The 16749-nt window shown below is 42.1% G+C and overlaps 1 long non-coding RNA gene across 1 annotated transcript; it reads left to right on the forward strand.

The window, feature by feature from the left end:
* The first annotated feature begins 96 nt into the window (after positions 1–96).
* On the forward strand, positions 97–8698 carry LOC310754118. Its single transcript, XR_014543623.1, has 3 exons — positions 97–266; positions 2292–2396; positions 8534–8698. It is a non-coding gene; the product is annotated as an uncharacterized lncRNA (long non-coding RNA).
* Positions 8699–16749: the final 8051 nt, after the last annotated feature.

A 16749-nucleotide genomic window follows, 5' to 3' on the forward strand; every position in this document is an offset into this window, starting at 1 on the left:
CTGTCAAGAAGGGAACCCTAATCCTAACCCTAACCCTACTCCTAACGCTAACCCTAACTCTAATGCTAACCCTTAACTAGAGCTACAATACAAAGCTCCTTCTCTCAGGTCTGGCCACGGCCTTGTCCATTGCTCAATGCCAGTTTTTCACGTTCATTTCTCCAATGTAAATAGGGACGTCCTGCGGTTCTCTTCATGACTTTGAAGGCTGGACTTGGGGAAAACCTCAGCGGCTCCAGACATCCCTGTAAGGCAAAGGCAAACAGGTGAGTGGGATGGCCCCCATCCGCAGCATCCCCCCAGACTCCTCCTCTGTTTGGCTGCGTGTTCACAAACAAGGCTTCCAAACCAGTTTGCATCCATCTCAGCCAGCGTAGCCTCGTGGCATCCACTAGCCTGAATGCAAACTCTTCCGCCAACCATCCACCAGCTGCAGCCTCGCCAGGTCCATTGCCAGACATCAACCAGCTTCAGAGCTGAATATCAGTTGCCTTCAAGTAGCGATCCTACCAGCAAGTAAACTTTGTGCTAGCCTTCTCCTTGCTTCACAGCATCCCAGCACCGGGCAATTGCCTCCTTCCGCTTGCCAGCTTGCCGCCACAGGCCAGGAGACCACCAGGTCTGAGTGCCACCGAGCTGCCCATTTCTCTCTGGGTAGGGTAACTGCCGAGGCTTGTGCCTTGGCCCACATTTATACCCACTCAGCTGCCAAATGTTTTTGTGACATCCCAGTCAACCCACCAACAATGGCAGCAGCTGGGGAGGGATCACCCCCACCCCCTCTGCCCTCACAATGGTGAGCACAGCTCAGCAGCCAACACACACCCACACATACCAAGTTGTGCCTTATCTGTGTAGGCCACACTGGAAACCCAAGGGAGCAGAAAGGGGACATTTTTCAGCCTAGGTTGCAATTCCCTCCACACAACACTAGTCAAATGCACAGATGAACAGAGCAATGAAAGCAAGCTGTTCAAGGAGTGACATGCAGAGAGAAAGTTAGCATCTCAGGAAAAACACACTTTTTCATCAATCAGTTAATCATTTATTGCATTTGACTAAAAGCCATTACAAATTCAGTTACAAAAGCACCAAACCCAATCACCCAAACTATAGCTCCCAGATTCTTTGGGGCAAGAAGCCAGGTGGATGCCATGTGAACTCAGCGATGTGTCAAGTGATGGCTACATACTACCTCCAGGTTCAAAGGTGGCATATTTCTGTATATCAGTTCCTGAGAATCACGAGGGATGTTGTGGTCAGATTCTGCTTGCAGTTTTTGCACAGGCATTTGTGAGAACGAGATGCTGAACTTGGGCCACTGGCCTGATCCAGGCAGCTTTCTTATGTTACAAAGGAAGACCTCCAAGAAAGAGCCTTGCAGCACTGTTGCACCCATGTCTACTTGGAAGTAAGTCCTACTGAATTCACTGGGGCTTCCTCCCATGTAGGTGGGATTGTAGCCTTTGCCATTTTGGGGGAGAGCTGCCTGTGGTGCCAAGTAATTATAAACATGTATAAATGACTAAGAGAAAATCCTCGTGTCTGAAAATCAAGCTTTTGGCTGCCTAGGCTTCTGCCAATGAAACGGTCCTCTTCTGATCTCACTACAGTGGAAAGCACACCAGCCAGTGAGTGCTTGGTAGGCAGGGCAAAGGAGTCAGACCCTTAAGTCAGGGACACAGCAGGTGTGTGTGTGGCTGGCGCATATCCCAGGGGCGTGGCATGCTGCCTGTGGGGGTTTGGTGCCCAGCATGGGGGGGCAGCCACGATGGCACCCCACTGGGATCACGCTGACGAGGACGGTGCACTCCCCCTGCACCCCTCTTCCTTCGTCAGTGATTAGGTGACTTTCTGAAACTTGCAGCATTTCTTGGAGTGCTACATTAAAAGTATTCTCTTGGAAGTCTTCCTTTGTAGCATATGAAAGCTGGCTGGATCAGGCCAGCGGCCCAAGTTCAGCATCTCATTCTCACAGACGCCTGTGCAAAAACTGCCCAGAATCTGACCACAACAGCCCTTGTGATTCTCAAGAACCTATAGACAGAAATATGCCACCTTTGAACCTGGAGGCAGTATGAAGCCGTCACGTGACACATCGCTGAATTCACATGGCATTCACCTGGCTGTTACCCTTTTTTTAGGATTGAAGTTGTTGAGGTTTTCTTTAGGATTTTACCCAAGGAAATAAACTGCCACAGGGGCTGGATTAAACCAATCGGCGGGCCGAATTAGGCCCCCGAAATGGACTTTGGACATGCCTCCTCTCTGTTTTTCTTCTTCTTACAAAGATGTACTCCATGCTGTCTGCCTCTTGACACATTTCTCTGCCTGGCTGGGACAAAAATAGCAACCCAGAGCCTTGGAACAAGCTGGGACCCAATGACCTGTACAAGGTATGGTACGAAATTCTTAACTAGGGTTATGATGCTGGTTATTCTATGAGCCAGGGATGGGGAGACTGGTGTCCAGCAGAGATTGTTGGGAGTCTAACTTCCATCAGCCCCATCCCTAATATCTATGGATGAAGGGAAAATAATAATAATAATAATAATAATAATAATAATAATAATAGCCATCTGGTGGGAGAAATAATAAGCTTCAGCCTGGGGTATGTGATCACAGCATTTTGGGGTTGGACTAGATGACCCTCGGGTCCCTTCTGTGATTCTTCACTCTCCTCTCCAGTTCAATTTGATAAACTCTGACTGAATAAGCATGATAGATCCCTGAGTTTCTGCCATTGACTTGTGATTCTTCCTGCAAAATGTTTTTTAAGCCCATTAAAGTTGAATGATCAGAGATCCTTTCCTTCCATTGAAGCAAAGGGCAGCTTATTTCCTGGGGTAAAATCCTAAAAGAACCTCAGCAACTTCAATCCTAAAAAAAAGTTTAATAACTTTGGTTCACCGTTTGGTTGGCCCTCGCGGCCCTTCACTTCATCAAATCTGGCCCTCTTTGAAAAATTTTTGGACACCACTTCAGTAGTTCCTCAGTGCTCTAAAATGTCACCAATAAATATTGCTGGAAGGAGTTACTACAAGCTACTATCTGTTGTGTCCAGTCAACTCAATAGTTTATTTATTGATAAATAAATCCCCAGAATTTGGTATAACCCTAGTGACTATACTCCAGGAATTTCTGTAATATCAAAAGTAGACCTTTGGACCAGAGGTGGGGAACACCACCAGGCATCTCTGTCTGGTCATGGGAACTCTTCCCATGCCAAACCCTTCACTGGCCTGCCTTATAATCTGAGTCTTTCTTGACTCAGAATGTGCACTTGAGCTCAGGCCATGCTTCTTGCTTGTATGGATGGAAGGTAGAGAGATAAATATGTATGTATGCAGAAACTTGCTTATGGTACAAAGGTTGTTGTGTTGGTGATTGTTGTTGTCATCGTCATCAACATCATCATTTAGTTTATTTTGCTTATGAATCACTTCCCTGAGGTAACCCAAAGTTCTCTTGCATCTGTTGCTCTACCTCCCTGACCACTATTGTCAAGTGGTAACTGGAAGGTTGTCCAGAACAGAACAGAATGTGCTCCTTGGGGTGAACAACGTTCCCTGCTATTATACTCCGTTTCTGCCAACCAAACTACTTTACCTGCTGTTGACAGGAAATGCACCCCACAAAAAAGGGAAGAGGTAGCTACGCTCTATTACAATACTAGCAATAATTATATAAAGTTCTTGCAAGCACACTTACATGAAGTAATTCAGCTTGTCATTGATATATCTCTTAACAGGACAGCAAAGCAAAACTTGGAGCAAACAGATATTAATGAAGCATTGAATCCATTTTAAATCAATTTACACATTAATGCACTGCTAAATATAAAACAATTCATCAAAGCCTGAAATAACTCCAATTTAAGAACAATTTTTTAAAAAACAAACCCAACACTACTGACATATGCATCAGATTTGCCAATATGGTAACTGCAGGGTTAATCCAGTGGAATTTATCATAAATTTGCTTGGTAAAATTTTCTTTTCATGAATGCTGATTAAAATGGGATTATGCCATGCAAGATAAAATTTATTGCTAGTATAATAAAAGTCTAAAAATGGCATGACAAGAAAGCCACGTCCTGAAGTGCACAATAGAGCTATTTCAAAATACAATGGCACATTTCATTTTATGACATGTATATCCTGCCTTTCCTCCAAGGAGTTCAAGGTGTGGGTGCCCCCTCTCCATTTCATCCTCCTAAGAATAATTGAGTGGGTGAGGGCAGGCTGAGAGGTGTGACTGACCCCGTGGGATTCATGACTGAGTAGGGATGGAGGAGAAATTCAATTCACATTCAATGGTGCCTTTTGTGAATTTTTCACTGTCTGAAACAATCTGATTATGGAAATGCAGCCCACCTTCAAAATCCAGACTAACACAACTTTTGGAATGCAGTTCTTCAACTAATATATATATATATATATATATATATATATATATATATATATATGCATAAATTGGGGTGGAAGTGAGTACAAAAATTAACATATTCATGAAGATAACATATAAAATGCATCATATTAAGAATAATTGCTTTAAAAATTGTTCATTAATTAATACTGTATACAAAACATGTGCTTATCAGTAGAAATTTCCAACAAAATGCTAATGAATTTTCATTTTTAAAACTACAACTTGCTGCAGAAATCTGGAGAACTGAGTTTTAGACTGTAAAATCCTTAACTGAAATTGATAGATCTTTCCATTTCTATGACTGAGTGAGGATTTGAACTCAGGTCTCTAGAGATAACAGTGAGGGGTTTTTTTAGTTGTTGATTCTTAGGGGTGGACAAGTCGATCAATTCCATATTTTCTCAGTTCTCTTTTTTGCAACCTTAAGTTTGATTTCTCAAATTTCCATGTATATTTGCAAAATTGGGACGCGGGTGACACTGTGGGTAAAACCTCAGCGCCTAGGACTTGCCAGTCGCATGGTCGGCGGTTCGAATCCCCGCAGTGGGGTGCGCTCCCATCGTTTGGTCCCAGCGCCTGCCAACCTAGCAGTTCGAAAGCACCCCATGGTGCAAGTAGATAAATAGGGAGCGCTTACCAGCGGGAAGGTAAACGGCATTTCCGTGTGCTGCGTTGGCTTGCCAGATGCAGCTTCATCACGCTGGCCACGTGACCCGGAAGTGTCTGCGGACAGCGCTGGCTCCCAGCCTCTAGAGTGAGATGAGCGCACAACCCTAGAGTCTGTCAAGACTGGCCCGAACGGGCAGGGGTACCTTTACCTTACTATTTGCAAAATAAAATAAAAGTACACATGAAAATGCGCAAACAGTTGTTTCTGGGAGGATGAAACGGAAAGTGGGCATACACACCACAAACCCTTTGGAGGAAAGGAAAGATATGCGTGTTGTAAAATGAAATGTAGAGTTATATTTTTTAAATAGCAGTATTGCACACTTCAGAACTCAGATTTCTTGCCAAGCTGTTCTTAGAGTTTTATTATATGAGCCATGAAATTCCATTGACATTTCTCCAAATATGCACATTCGGCAAGTAACTTTGGCAGAGAGAAGGGCTGTGGTTCTGTGGTGGAGCATCTCCTCTGTTTGCAGAAGGTAGCCAGGTTCATGCCCTGCCTTCCTCAGTTAGGGCTGGGGAAAACCCATGTCTGAACATCTAGAGAGCTGCTGCTATTTAGGTAAACAATACTGAGCTAGAGGGACCAATGGCCTGATCTGTAAATAGCTGCTTCCTGTTATATATCCTCAGGGCTGGTGCTACCAGGCAGCCACTTTGGGTGCAGACCTCAGAGGGGTACAGTGTTAAGAGTTACCCACCCTGGAAGAGTGGCAGATGAAGGTGATGGATTATATGGAATTGGCGGAAATGACTGGCAGAATCCGAGACCTGGGAGAAGAGTTGGTGGAAGAAGACTGGAAGAAATTTAAATACTATCTTCAGAAATACTGTAAAATTAATGCATGTTAAAATGATGTTGGATTGAAAATAAGTGGCATTAGCAACAAAGTTAATAAGAATATGCAAAAATGAATTGATAATGGATGAAAATATAGAGTTATAATATGTTAAGATACAGAGTTAAGATAAACGAAAGAGGGTAAGGATTTGCTGATTTGATTATTTAAATGGGAATACAAAAAGGGGAGGTGTGAGGAGGCCAAGGAAATAAGCTAATGAGTTCAAAGTTACAAAAAATGGATTTGTTTTTAATTCTTTTTTAGCTATTTGTCTTTTGTCTTTTTATTCTTCTTTCTTCTTTTTCATGTATTTTTCTATGTTCTCTTTTTTGTATCCTTTTCTTTTTATATGACCTTTTTTATTTTGTAAACTTATGTTTTTGTAAAACTTCAATAAATATCTTTTAAAAAAACAGAGGGGTACAATGTTGACTTTCTAGGGACACTGTTTTATACAGATTAGTTTTTGTTATATCTTATAAATTTCTGGTAATATTTTACTTTTATATTTTAAAGAATTTTTGAAGTAATTCATACATTAGAAATGCTTTCAGTGTCTAGAGTGGTACCTTGGGTTTCATACGCTTCAGCTTACATACGCTTCAGGTTACATACGCTTCGGGTTACAGACTCCGCTAATCCAGAAATAGTGCTTCAGGTTAAGAACTTTGCTTCAGGATAAGAACAGAAATCGTGTAGTGGCAGCAGGAGGCCCCATAAGCTAAAGTGGTGCTTCAGGTTAAGAACAGTTTCAGGTTAAGAATGGACCTCCGGAACGAATTAAGTATGTAACCAGAGGTACCACTGTATATGAAATAGATCATAGAACTGATCAGAGGTTATGTAATATCTATCTACATCAAGGGTAGTCAAGCTTTCTATACCTACCACCCACTAATCTTTCTTGATGGTAAAATTTCCTTACTGCCCACCAGTGCTTGATGGAAGGAGGATTCAGCTTGTGCCATAGAACCCCCTGCCGCCCATCTAGAATCCTGAAACGCCCACTAGTGGGCAGTAGGAACCAGGTTGACAACCCCTGGTCTACATACACAAAAAGTGAAAATGCACTTAATTTAAAATCTTACAACGGCATCTTAATCTTATTTAGAAAAAGTTTTCGAGTGAGCTATGGCTAATCAAAAAAGGACCATCTGGAGCTCACTGTTGCAAACAAAAGGCAGAAAAGCTAAGGAGCAGGCAAAGCAAGAGGTTTTCTTCCTGAAATAGCTTTGTACACAGAAAGCACTGAAGAACAAGAATATGATTATGCTCTTGTTGAAACTAGCACTGAGGGAGTTGGATGTCGCACTCCTACTACAAATGGTGTAAACTTGAAGACCAAAGTTTTGCAAATTGGAGATATTTCTGGAAAGCTCACAGAGGAAAAAGAATATGACAAGAAAAGTGAAAGTACTCTAAAGTCTGAAAAAGAACACAGTATTATGCCTGACTTGAATTACAGTGACCCTGCTTACTGCCCTAACTTGTGCTATTATAATTTGTGACAGCTTGTCCACAGCAGGTTGCATTTCCCATAGATTTAAAAAAACATTAAATGTTTTCCTATCTACTACAAGAGGAGACTAGCAAATGATGAAGAAGTATGCTGTCAATGGTTGATATATTCAACCTCAAAAGATGTGTGTCTTTTTAAAAAAAGTTATTGATGTAAGTTGTTTGGGGTGGGGGCGAGGGGGGGCGAGGGAAGGTAAATCAACTCTGCAAGAAACAGGTTAAAAAAAAAAAACCAACAGGAAGAACATTGGAAAAATTCTATCTTCATTTGAGAGGAATACTGACCATCAGGGCCGTCTTTAGCATAAGCAGCACCTGGGAATGCAAGAATCTTTTCCCCCTGACTCTGAGATTGATAATCTCATGCTCTAACAACTGAGGAGAGGAGACAGATGACCATCTTTGTTTGTGTCCCGAATCAAGATGACCCTTGTTTTGCCAACAGAACTTTGCTCCCCAAACAGCAACAGACTGATTTCATTCAGGCAGGGGAGAAATAGCAGGAGTGGGTGTAGCAAAGGGGGAGGAAGGAAAGAGAGGGGGGGATGAAGTGTCATGAGGTCATAGGAAAAGACACAGTAGGGGAAGGGATAACACTCTGCACATGTTCAGAGGAGACTTCTTTGCTCACATACAGCATTTCAAGATTGACAGGAAAGGAAAGGAAAGGAAAGGAAAGGAAAGGAAAGGAAAGGAAAGGAAAGGAAAGGAAAGGAAAGGAAAGGAAAGGAAAAGGCATGGAAATAGGGATGAAAGTGAAAATATGAGTACAAAGAAGGCTGCAGAAGAGGAGTGGTTGGATGCTTCAGAATTGGGGGCATGTTAAAATGGAACTGAGTGGTTGCGATTGGGGGTGGGGGAGATCCAGGAGGTTAACATGGGTGTCTGTGTGCGAAGGGAGAGCTTAAGTTCCTCCATCCTATGTTATATTCCAGCAGTCATTTCTTATACACCTACAAGCTTATATTTGCAGCTGTAAGTGCTAGAACCTTACTTGGGTTTGTTTCATTTTAAATGAAAAACTCCCAGAACCAAGTTTCCCAGAATTCATTCTCACTGCACTTTTTCAGTGATCACATGGAATCAAGGAACACACGGAGACCTGTTCAGTTCAGACCAGATTCTCCTCTGAAGCTTTAGGGGAATGCTATTACCAGCATTTCAACAAGGAAATTTGCCATAATGCATACTCCCAACCATTTTCACAATCAGTATAAAGAATATTTTCATGGGAATGTGTGCATAGTGTGGTGCTTTGTGGTACATTTGTTGTGGAGCTGGGATACAGTTGGGGGAAGAGAGGGTTATTGCAAGCAGCTGCAAAAGGGGAAGTGGCAGGAGGGAGGGTGGTCGGGGGAGGGGCTTCTTATCCCGGTTTCTCACCCCAGGAGCATATGATGAGCAGGGCTTTGCTAGGGAGAGGGGTGCTAGAACAGAGATAAGGTGTTGGGAGAGCCCTTGATCTTGGTGTGGAAAGTTAAATTCGCAGCTGTCTGGCTGGAAGGGGGAGGGGGAAGGCTGCTTAGTTTGGAGATCAGGCTTTATAGCGAGTGGGGAAAGGGGAGGGAGCGGATTGCTCATAAGAGGATTCACTTGGACTGAAAAGGTTCCCCACCTCTGCGTTAGAAAAATAGTGAAGATGATCTCCAAAAGAATATTAATAAATAAAAATCCCAATGGGAACAGCAGGGTGAGCAACCAACGCAAATAGCAAAGGAGCCCAGCGCAACAAACCAGCCTGAGCAAAGCTGGTGCCTTGTGGTGTAAGCAATGTGCGCTGGGCAGACCTCTCCACAGCCCTACGCCAATCCCAGGCATGCAGGAGGGCGGAGACGGCCGGTCGCCTCAGCGCCTGGCTGGCTGGCTCACCCTCAAACTCATGCACAGAGCAGCCCGCAGCAGAAGAGCCTGTCACAGCGCTCCGACTGACGGGTGGGCTCTTCGCCGGACCCCAATTCTCAGGCCCCAGACTCTCGGCCTGGTGGCCCTGAGAGCCTCTCGCCTGGGGGCCCCGCACTCCTGCCGCCTATGGTCAAGACGGCCCTGCTGACCATTTAGAAAACTATCAGACATGGAGAGAACTTGAATTGTGCTTATCTGAAGGAAAACCAATTGGTGATATCCAGCAGAAAAGTAGGCATTTATAACAACATTGGCTAGAAATCTTGGAACACTTGATTGCTTTGGTCAGAGTTCTTGGCATGCAAAACTTGGCATTCCATAGTACAACTAAAAAGCTGTGCAGTGCTAGCAATGGATTTTTTTTATTTTTTTATTTTACATTTGTAGAATATCTAGCGCTTTTCAATCCCATCATGAATGAACAATTGTGCAGAATTAAATATCAAGAAACAATGGCTCATTACCTAGGGAAAGATACCCAAAATGAGCTTTTGCAGTTTCCAGCAGGTACTGTAAAGCAGAACATTTTAAGACATGCAAACTCAACCAAATGCTACTCAGTTATTCAGGACTGCACATTGAACAAATGACCACGATGGTACGTTATGTCGATGTAATCAAACCATCACACAATGAGAAGTCTGAGACTGAGGTTCCAATAAGAGAACATTTATTGGGATTTGTTCCACTAAACGAGACTATAGATGCTATTATGTTAGAAACTCTTCTTGGGCAGGTTGAGCAAATGGGATTACCAATTGAGAATCTCCCTGGTCAAGGTTATGATAATGGGAGTAACATGAAAGGCAAGAAAATGCTTCAGGAGACAGAAAGGAACAGAGGCCAAGTGGGAAGCAGAAGATGCATATGCCTGGCAGCTTCCTCCTTTTTGTAGTTTCTCTTTCTTCTTGCTCATACCTGCCCCTCTTTGTTGCCTATGGTTTCAAGCCAACTTTAATGAAACCCAGATTCCTCTGAATAAACCTAATTTGGGCAGCAAGACTTCCGGTCAGCGCCAGCAACGGTAATGGCGGATTTCCTCCGATCTCCGGAGGAAATCTGCTTCGTGGAGCTAGGGTTCTACCGCTACGGCGAAGCGGGGACCCGAAAAAAATCACAGGCGGGGAAGCCTGTGAACTGAAGGCTCGGCGGGCTCCATTTGCGTCCCTCCCCGCTGCAAAGGAGCCTTTTTAAAGGCTCCGGAACATACCGGGGGTGAGTGGCGCGGAGCTGAGAGCTGTTTACCCGTCTCCGCATGCCATGGTTGGAGAGCGCTGACTTCTTCCTTTGAAATTTGGACTAAAAGTAACAACCCGTGAGTATTACGGAAATTGGATATTAAAAATCTCCTTTATTGATTCGGCACGAGCGGGGAAGGCGCAAAGAGGAAGTCCGTCTCCCCCTCTTGTAAACATTTTAAAGCAAGGACTAGATAACTAAGGTTGAAAAGAACATCTTCTTCGTGAGAAGTTAAAAGTAACTAATTTCACGTTTTGGCAATATAAGTGAATGTGCTGGAGGATAAGAGTTAATTTTGAAAGTGGAATTGCTACCCCTCCCCCAGGACCCGGGAGCGATCCGCGAGGGAGCCTGTTGGAGAGATTTAAAAGACTTTGACAGCTGTCAAACTAGCTGTCAAAGCTGAGAGGAAAAAAAAAGAGAGAGAGATCTTTGTTTCTATTGCCTCGGCTGGTCACATTTGTTACATTCAGGTAACAAATTGTCGAAAATTAAGGAAAATAAAGGACTTTTGGATTTACAACTGGAAGGAACACTAAGTAACCAGTACTCCCCTAGAGGGGGCCCTGGGACATTACAGAATGGCTGTAAGTGGAAAAATACAGACGGCACTTGAGAAGATATTTCGTAGCCTGGGAAAACTTCAAGAACAAAGCACTGTTTTGGCTAGAAATGTTACAATATTGAATGAAAAAGCAAACAAACCTGTGGAAATTGGAAGGGACTTGATTCAAGTCTCTGTACCAGAACAAAAAGACTGTGCCCTTGAACTAAAAACTCTTGCAGCTGAACAAGAAAAGAAACTTGAGAAATTTGAAGAAGCTACACATGACAATTTAGAGGGAAAGGAAGGAGGAGCTATAATGCAGCAGAGGATTAAAGAAAGAAGCAAAAAACAAGATTTGGATTATAATCATAAATATGGAGACCTGGCAGGCCAAAGGCCTGTAAAGATGGATTTAAAGGAAAAGACAAATCTGATCAAAGCGGAAGCAGGAGTCTCTGGGACATTTGGACTTAAAAGAAGTAAAAAACAAGATTTGGATTACAATTTTAAATATGGAGGCCTGGCAGGAAGAAGTATGGATCTTATGGGGACAGAGCTTCTCCGAGATTTGGCGTTCAACATAAAGGACTATCAAAAAAAACCGGCAGAGAGGAAAGGAGAGAGACTTAAGGGCCTCGGATGTGAGGTCACCAGGCTGATACCAGATGGATTGATGGACAATGGTTGGAGATTGAAACCGGGAAAAGCGGGGAGTGGGGTTTTGGGTATCCAAAGGCGGTACAAATATATTCTTTTTTTTCTTGTAAATAATTTGTTTTGCTATTCTAGATTAAAATGGGGAAACCGTGAAATGGAATTGGGGTTGACTTTAGAAAAAGGTATTAAGAATAAGATTTGATGTATAAAGATTGAGATTTATGTTAAAATTGGTTAAACAAAAAGGATTTAAATATAATAAGGTAAAATTTGGGGACAGGAACTTGCTGAATTAAAAATTGAATTGGAATACAAGAAGGGGAGATGTGGGGAAGTCAAGGAAAAATGTCATTGAAAGGTATATGTTTGTTTTTGGTTCTTTTCTTTTTTTTGTGTGTGTTTTGTTTTTCTTTAAATTTTTTGAAAACTTCAATAAATATTTTATTAAAAAAAAAGAATAAACCTAATTTGGTCAAGGATTTAGACATCAGTCAAATCCAGTACACAGCCCTACTGTATATAGCTGAGGAGACCCACAATGGTCATCAATGGATGCATCTACCAAAGAGTAGGGTAACTCTTTTAAGTCATGAAAAGCAATCAGTTTGGGGCATGAGTCATAAAAAGCAACTCTTGTTAGTAATGTCTATCATTTGCTCATTGGTTTTTAAAAATAAAAATAAAAATTAATGCATGTATTCTTTTGGTCCTGAATCTGCTGCCAATCAACTTGATTGATAAGCTGCCCCAATCTCCAATATATCTAGTGCCACATGCACACATGAACACCTTCATAAATTCAAATCAGTATCCAGAGCTGCATTATCAACCCATTGCATGCTTACATGGATTACTTTGGATGATTATCAGCACTGTGTCATGGAAACCACTTCTGTATAATTGATTCTACGATTGTAACATGAAATGTTCTACTTTACAATTCAGTATGCATCTTTACCTTGAACTGGAAACTACAGTATGTACAAGGAGTGCACCAACAAATAAATGCACATTGTCTTGCTATTTTTTTTATTTTAAATATGGGCCTCATTCTGAAGACTTAGAGCTGGTTAAAGGTAAAGGGACCCCTGACCGTTAAGTCCAGTCGTGAACGACTCTGGGGTTGCGGCGCTCATCTCGGCCAAGGGAGCCGGCGTTTGTCCAGAGACCGCTTCCGGGTCATGTGACCAGCACAACTAAGCTGCTTCTGGCAAACCAGAGCAGTGCATGGAAACGCTGTTTACCTTCCTGCCGGAGCAGTACCTATTTATCTCCTTGCACTTTGACGTGCTTTCGAACTGCTAGGTTGACAGCAGCAGGGACCAAGTAGTGGGAGCTCACCCTGTTGCGGGAATTCGAACCACCAACCTTCTGATCGGCAAGTCCTAGGCTCTGTGGTTTAGACCACAGCACCACTCGCTTCCCATTTAGAGCTGGTTACAGAAGTTTAAATATAAATCAAAATAAAATCAGTTGCATTAATCAGTAGCCCCACCAGTTATCACATTGTAATCTGTTTGTATCTTTGCATCCCTTGCTCCTACTGAAACCAGGGAGGTTGCTACTGCTTCACAGTTGCTACTGCTTCACAGGTGGTTTCCCTTGCATGCAGGAAAGCCACTCACGAAGGAGTAGCACCTCTAAAATGGAGTTTTAAAATCCTTTAAATACCCTTAACCACCAGCCCCTGATTTGCTTTGGGATGGATTGGAGGCAGAGGGTAGTCCTTGAGATGGCATAGGGTGATTCAGCCCAATATGGAGGCCACAGACTGAGGCCACAGGGAGGCACTATGCAAAGCTGTAATGCACAGTCTATCCCTGAGTTCTCTGTCCACTCTGAAAGAGCCTACTCCAACTTGGTGACCTTCTGATGTTTTTAACTACCACTCCCATCAGCCACAGAGAGCAGGGGTGATTGGATTTGGGGTCCAAAACATACAGGTTGGGGACAGATACTCTGTATAAACTGTACAAAGAAATTACTTCACTTTTTGTTTGAAAACATACCTTCCAGCTCAGCTGGGTAAGCATTCATCTGGGCTAATCCAGAAGCAGAGCCACTGGAAAGCCCTAATCAACATGACTTCCATCACAGCACTTCCTTTTCCCAGTCCTAAGCTTCCATTGGCGCTCTGCTGAAGTATTGCAATGTTAGGAAGCCTGTTGCACATTCCAAACAAGTTGTTTATCAATTGCACAACAGCATATAAAAATTTAATAAGACAATTTTGATAGTGCTGTTAAACACATTATAAAAGAGGCGGTATCTCTTGCAAAAAACAGGAGATGCATGTGAAATCTGTGTGTGCTTGGGGAGAGACTTCTGGCACCTGCTTAATTCATCACGTTCCTTTTTTATGATGTTCTACAGAGTTTCTTCTGCCCTATTGTTAGTTTATAGATCTTGATGGTTGTAACTGTAAAACAAATAACCCAGTTCTCATTCATTCCCTGTATATGAGCTCATTAATGTGAATGAGTTAACCTACCAAGAGCATAATTCAGCTGTCTTTGTTCAACAATAGTGATACCTAAGGCCTCTTCTGATGGCTAAAATAAAGTTTTCTTCTGAGATCTCTTAACTGATCTACACTGAGTTTTTAGTTTACATATATTTTGTTACTTATTTCATGTACAGTGATCCTGTGGCCCTCCAGGTGTTGCTGAATCCCAACTCCCATTGCTCCAACCATCACAGCCAGTGGATGAAGATGATGGGATTTATAGCCCAGCAACAGCTGAACAGCCAAAGGTTGCCTATCCTTGATCTACCTGCTCATTTTAAATGTTCTTTCCCCAGCCTGAAGCCTGCTAGTAATGGCCAAACACCAACCTGCTCAGCCCCCAAACCTGACTGTGCCCATCAAGCACTGATAAAAAAAAACCCTTAAGGGGCCTGCCTTGCCCCACCCTCCAGTCTCTGCTTCTCAAATTGTATTGTATTATTTTATGCACTGTGACTTGCAGTTGTTTTTATTGATTATAGTTTAGAAATTATTTATTATAATTATTAAAAGTGGATTTCTGTTTAATTTTTATATGCTGATATTTAATATTATTCTATACTATTTTAATGGATTGAATATTACTTTATATGGTGTAAGTTGCTTATTTTAAAGTTATGTTTTATTATCACATTTTTGAATTGGATTAGATTGTTATAAGGTGTACATTCTTTGTTTCTTTAGCTTGCAAACCGCCTTGGGTATTATAAAATGGAAAAATGGCATACAAATTAAAAGTGAAATGAAATGAAATGATCACAAAATCTTACCCTCTTGAAAGTAAGGAGGTAACAGACTTGTGAAAGCTAGGGCTGCACCCCTAGCACAAGGGTTTTTGCACTACTGGACAAGTGAGTTTTAACACTGGGCTGCAGAGGAATCCAACACAACATTGCACTAGCAGAAGCTTGTTGTGTAACAGGTTGCACAATCTTTTGTGCAACAAAGTTGTCGGCATTCTCTTGAGCAACAGCAATGGTGCAAAACATTTCACCAGCAGAACCAATATACTGCTAAGTGACTTTAACTTAGCACCACATTGGATACAACCAAAAAGCTGTCATCATTTAAAACAAAAACAAGCAAACAACCTACAACAACATGATGATGATGATGATGATGAACAAGCTAGTAATAAAAGATCAGGAGATCTTGGGTGAACAAGCAGGTTTTTAGGAGAGGCTGGAATGATGACACATTTGCTGATCATCTAAACTCTATGGGGAAGTGATTCCAGAAGCACTGTACCACTGCAGAAAAGGCCCACTCCATGATTGCAACCAGATGTACTTGCAAAAGTGATGGTTGCAATCATGGAGTGGGCAACCAGCACAACTCCATCAGCAAAGCTGTAATATGCTCACAGTAGGTTGCCCCATCACCAATGAGGTTTGCACCAGGTGATGTTTCCAGACCAGATTATAACGTGCATTGTCATAATATAGTGTTGATGAGGCATACCTTCACATATCCCACATTCAGCAAATCCTGCAGCACTGGATGAGATTGTGAAGGCTCCCTTGAGTACCTACAAGTGCTCAGCAAAAGGTTTAGTCATGTATCATAGTGAAATAGCCCTTTCTATCTATTATGGTCGACCCTCTCCATTGCAAGAATGCTTCTGAGGTCTGTTTCTGTAACCTTGTGTTGAACAAGTTTTTTAAGCAATATCAGGAGCTGGGAAAGGAGAGCGAAAATATGTAAATTTGGTCAATATATTATCTATTAAAAATGAATCCTTTTCCATGCATGTCTTTTGTAGAAATTCAATTTGAGGCCTGTAGCTGTCACCCATGCCTGCATTTTAAACATTCATTAATTTAATACAATTACTCTTTCCGCCATGGAATGATTACATCTCATTCTAACAGATGTTCCCTCTAGCATTAAAGAGGAGCAGTCTCTTAAATATACTTTACAGTGTTTTATGTAAACCCACCTTCTTTTCTAAGGGCTTCTCTGATAATGATAATTCAGTTCAGGCTTGATTGCTGTTCCTTTCATATTCATCATAAATGCATCGATGTCATGGGAAGGTGGGTGGGCAATGTGAAATCAAAAAGATAGAATTAATGTCAATCCCAAAGCATGAAAGGATAAAAGAATGGGGGGAAATGAACTTTAAATCTTTCCAGTAACATATTGCAAACAAAATCTTACCATCCAGGTAATTTAATATCTGGTGGTTCTCAATTGCTGACTTAACTAAACAATTTCAAACTTATCTCTGTTACATTAGCCACTTATTTGCACACACCAGTTCCTGGTCTTCCAACATTTCATCAGACACTGATGTCACTGCGTTGGCTTCTTGGTTCACAACACAGAAGAGGGCTGCTTCTGTGGGCTGACATATCTGGCATCATTCAAGCCTCCTGTGACCCGCTTCTCTCCTTTCTTTTGATTTTCTTAGGATGTGTTCAAAGTCAAGTTGT

This window comes from Podarcis filfolensis (genome assembly GCF_964270895.1).
Source record: "Podarcis filfolensis genome assembly, chromosome: Z".
NCBI classification, from domain to species: Eukaryota; Metazoa; Chordata; class Lepidosauria; order Squamata; family Lacertidae; genus Podarcis; species Podarcis filfolensis.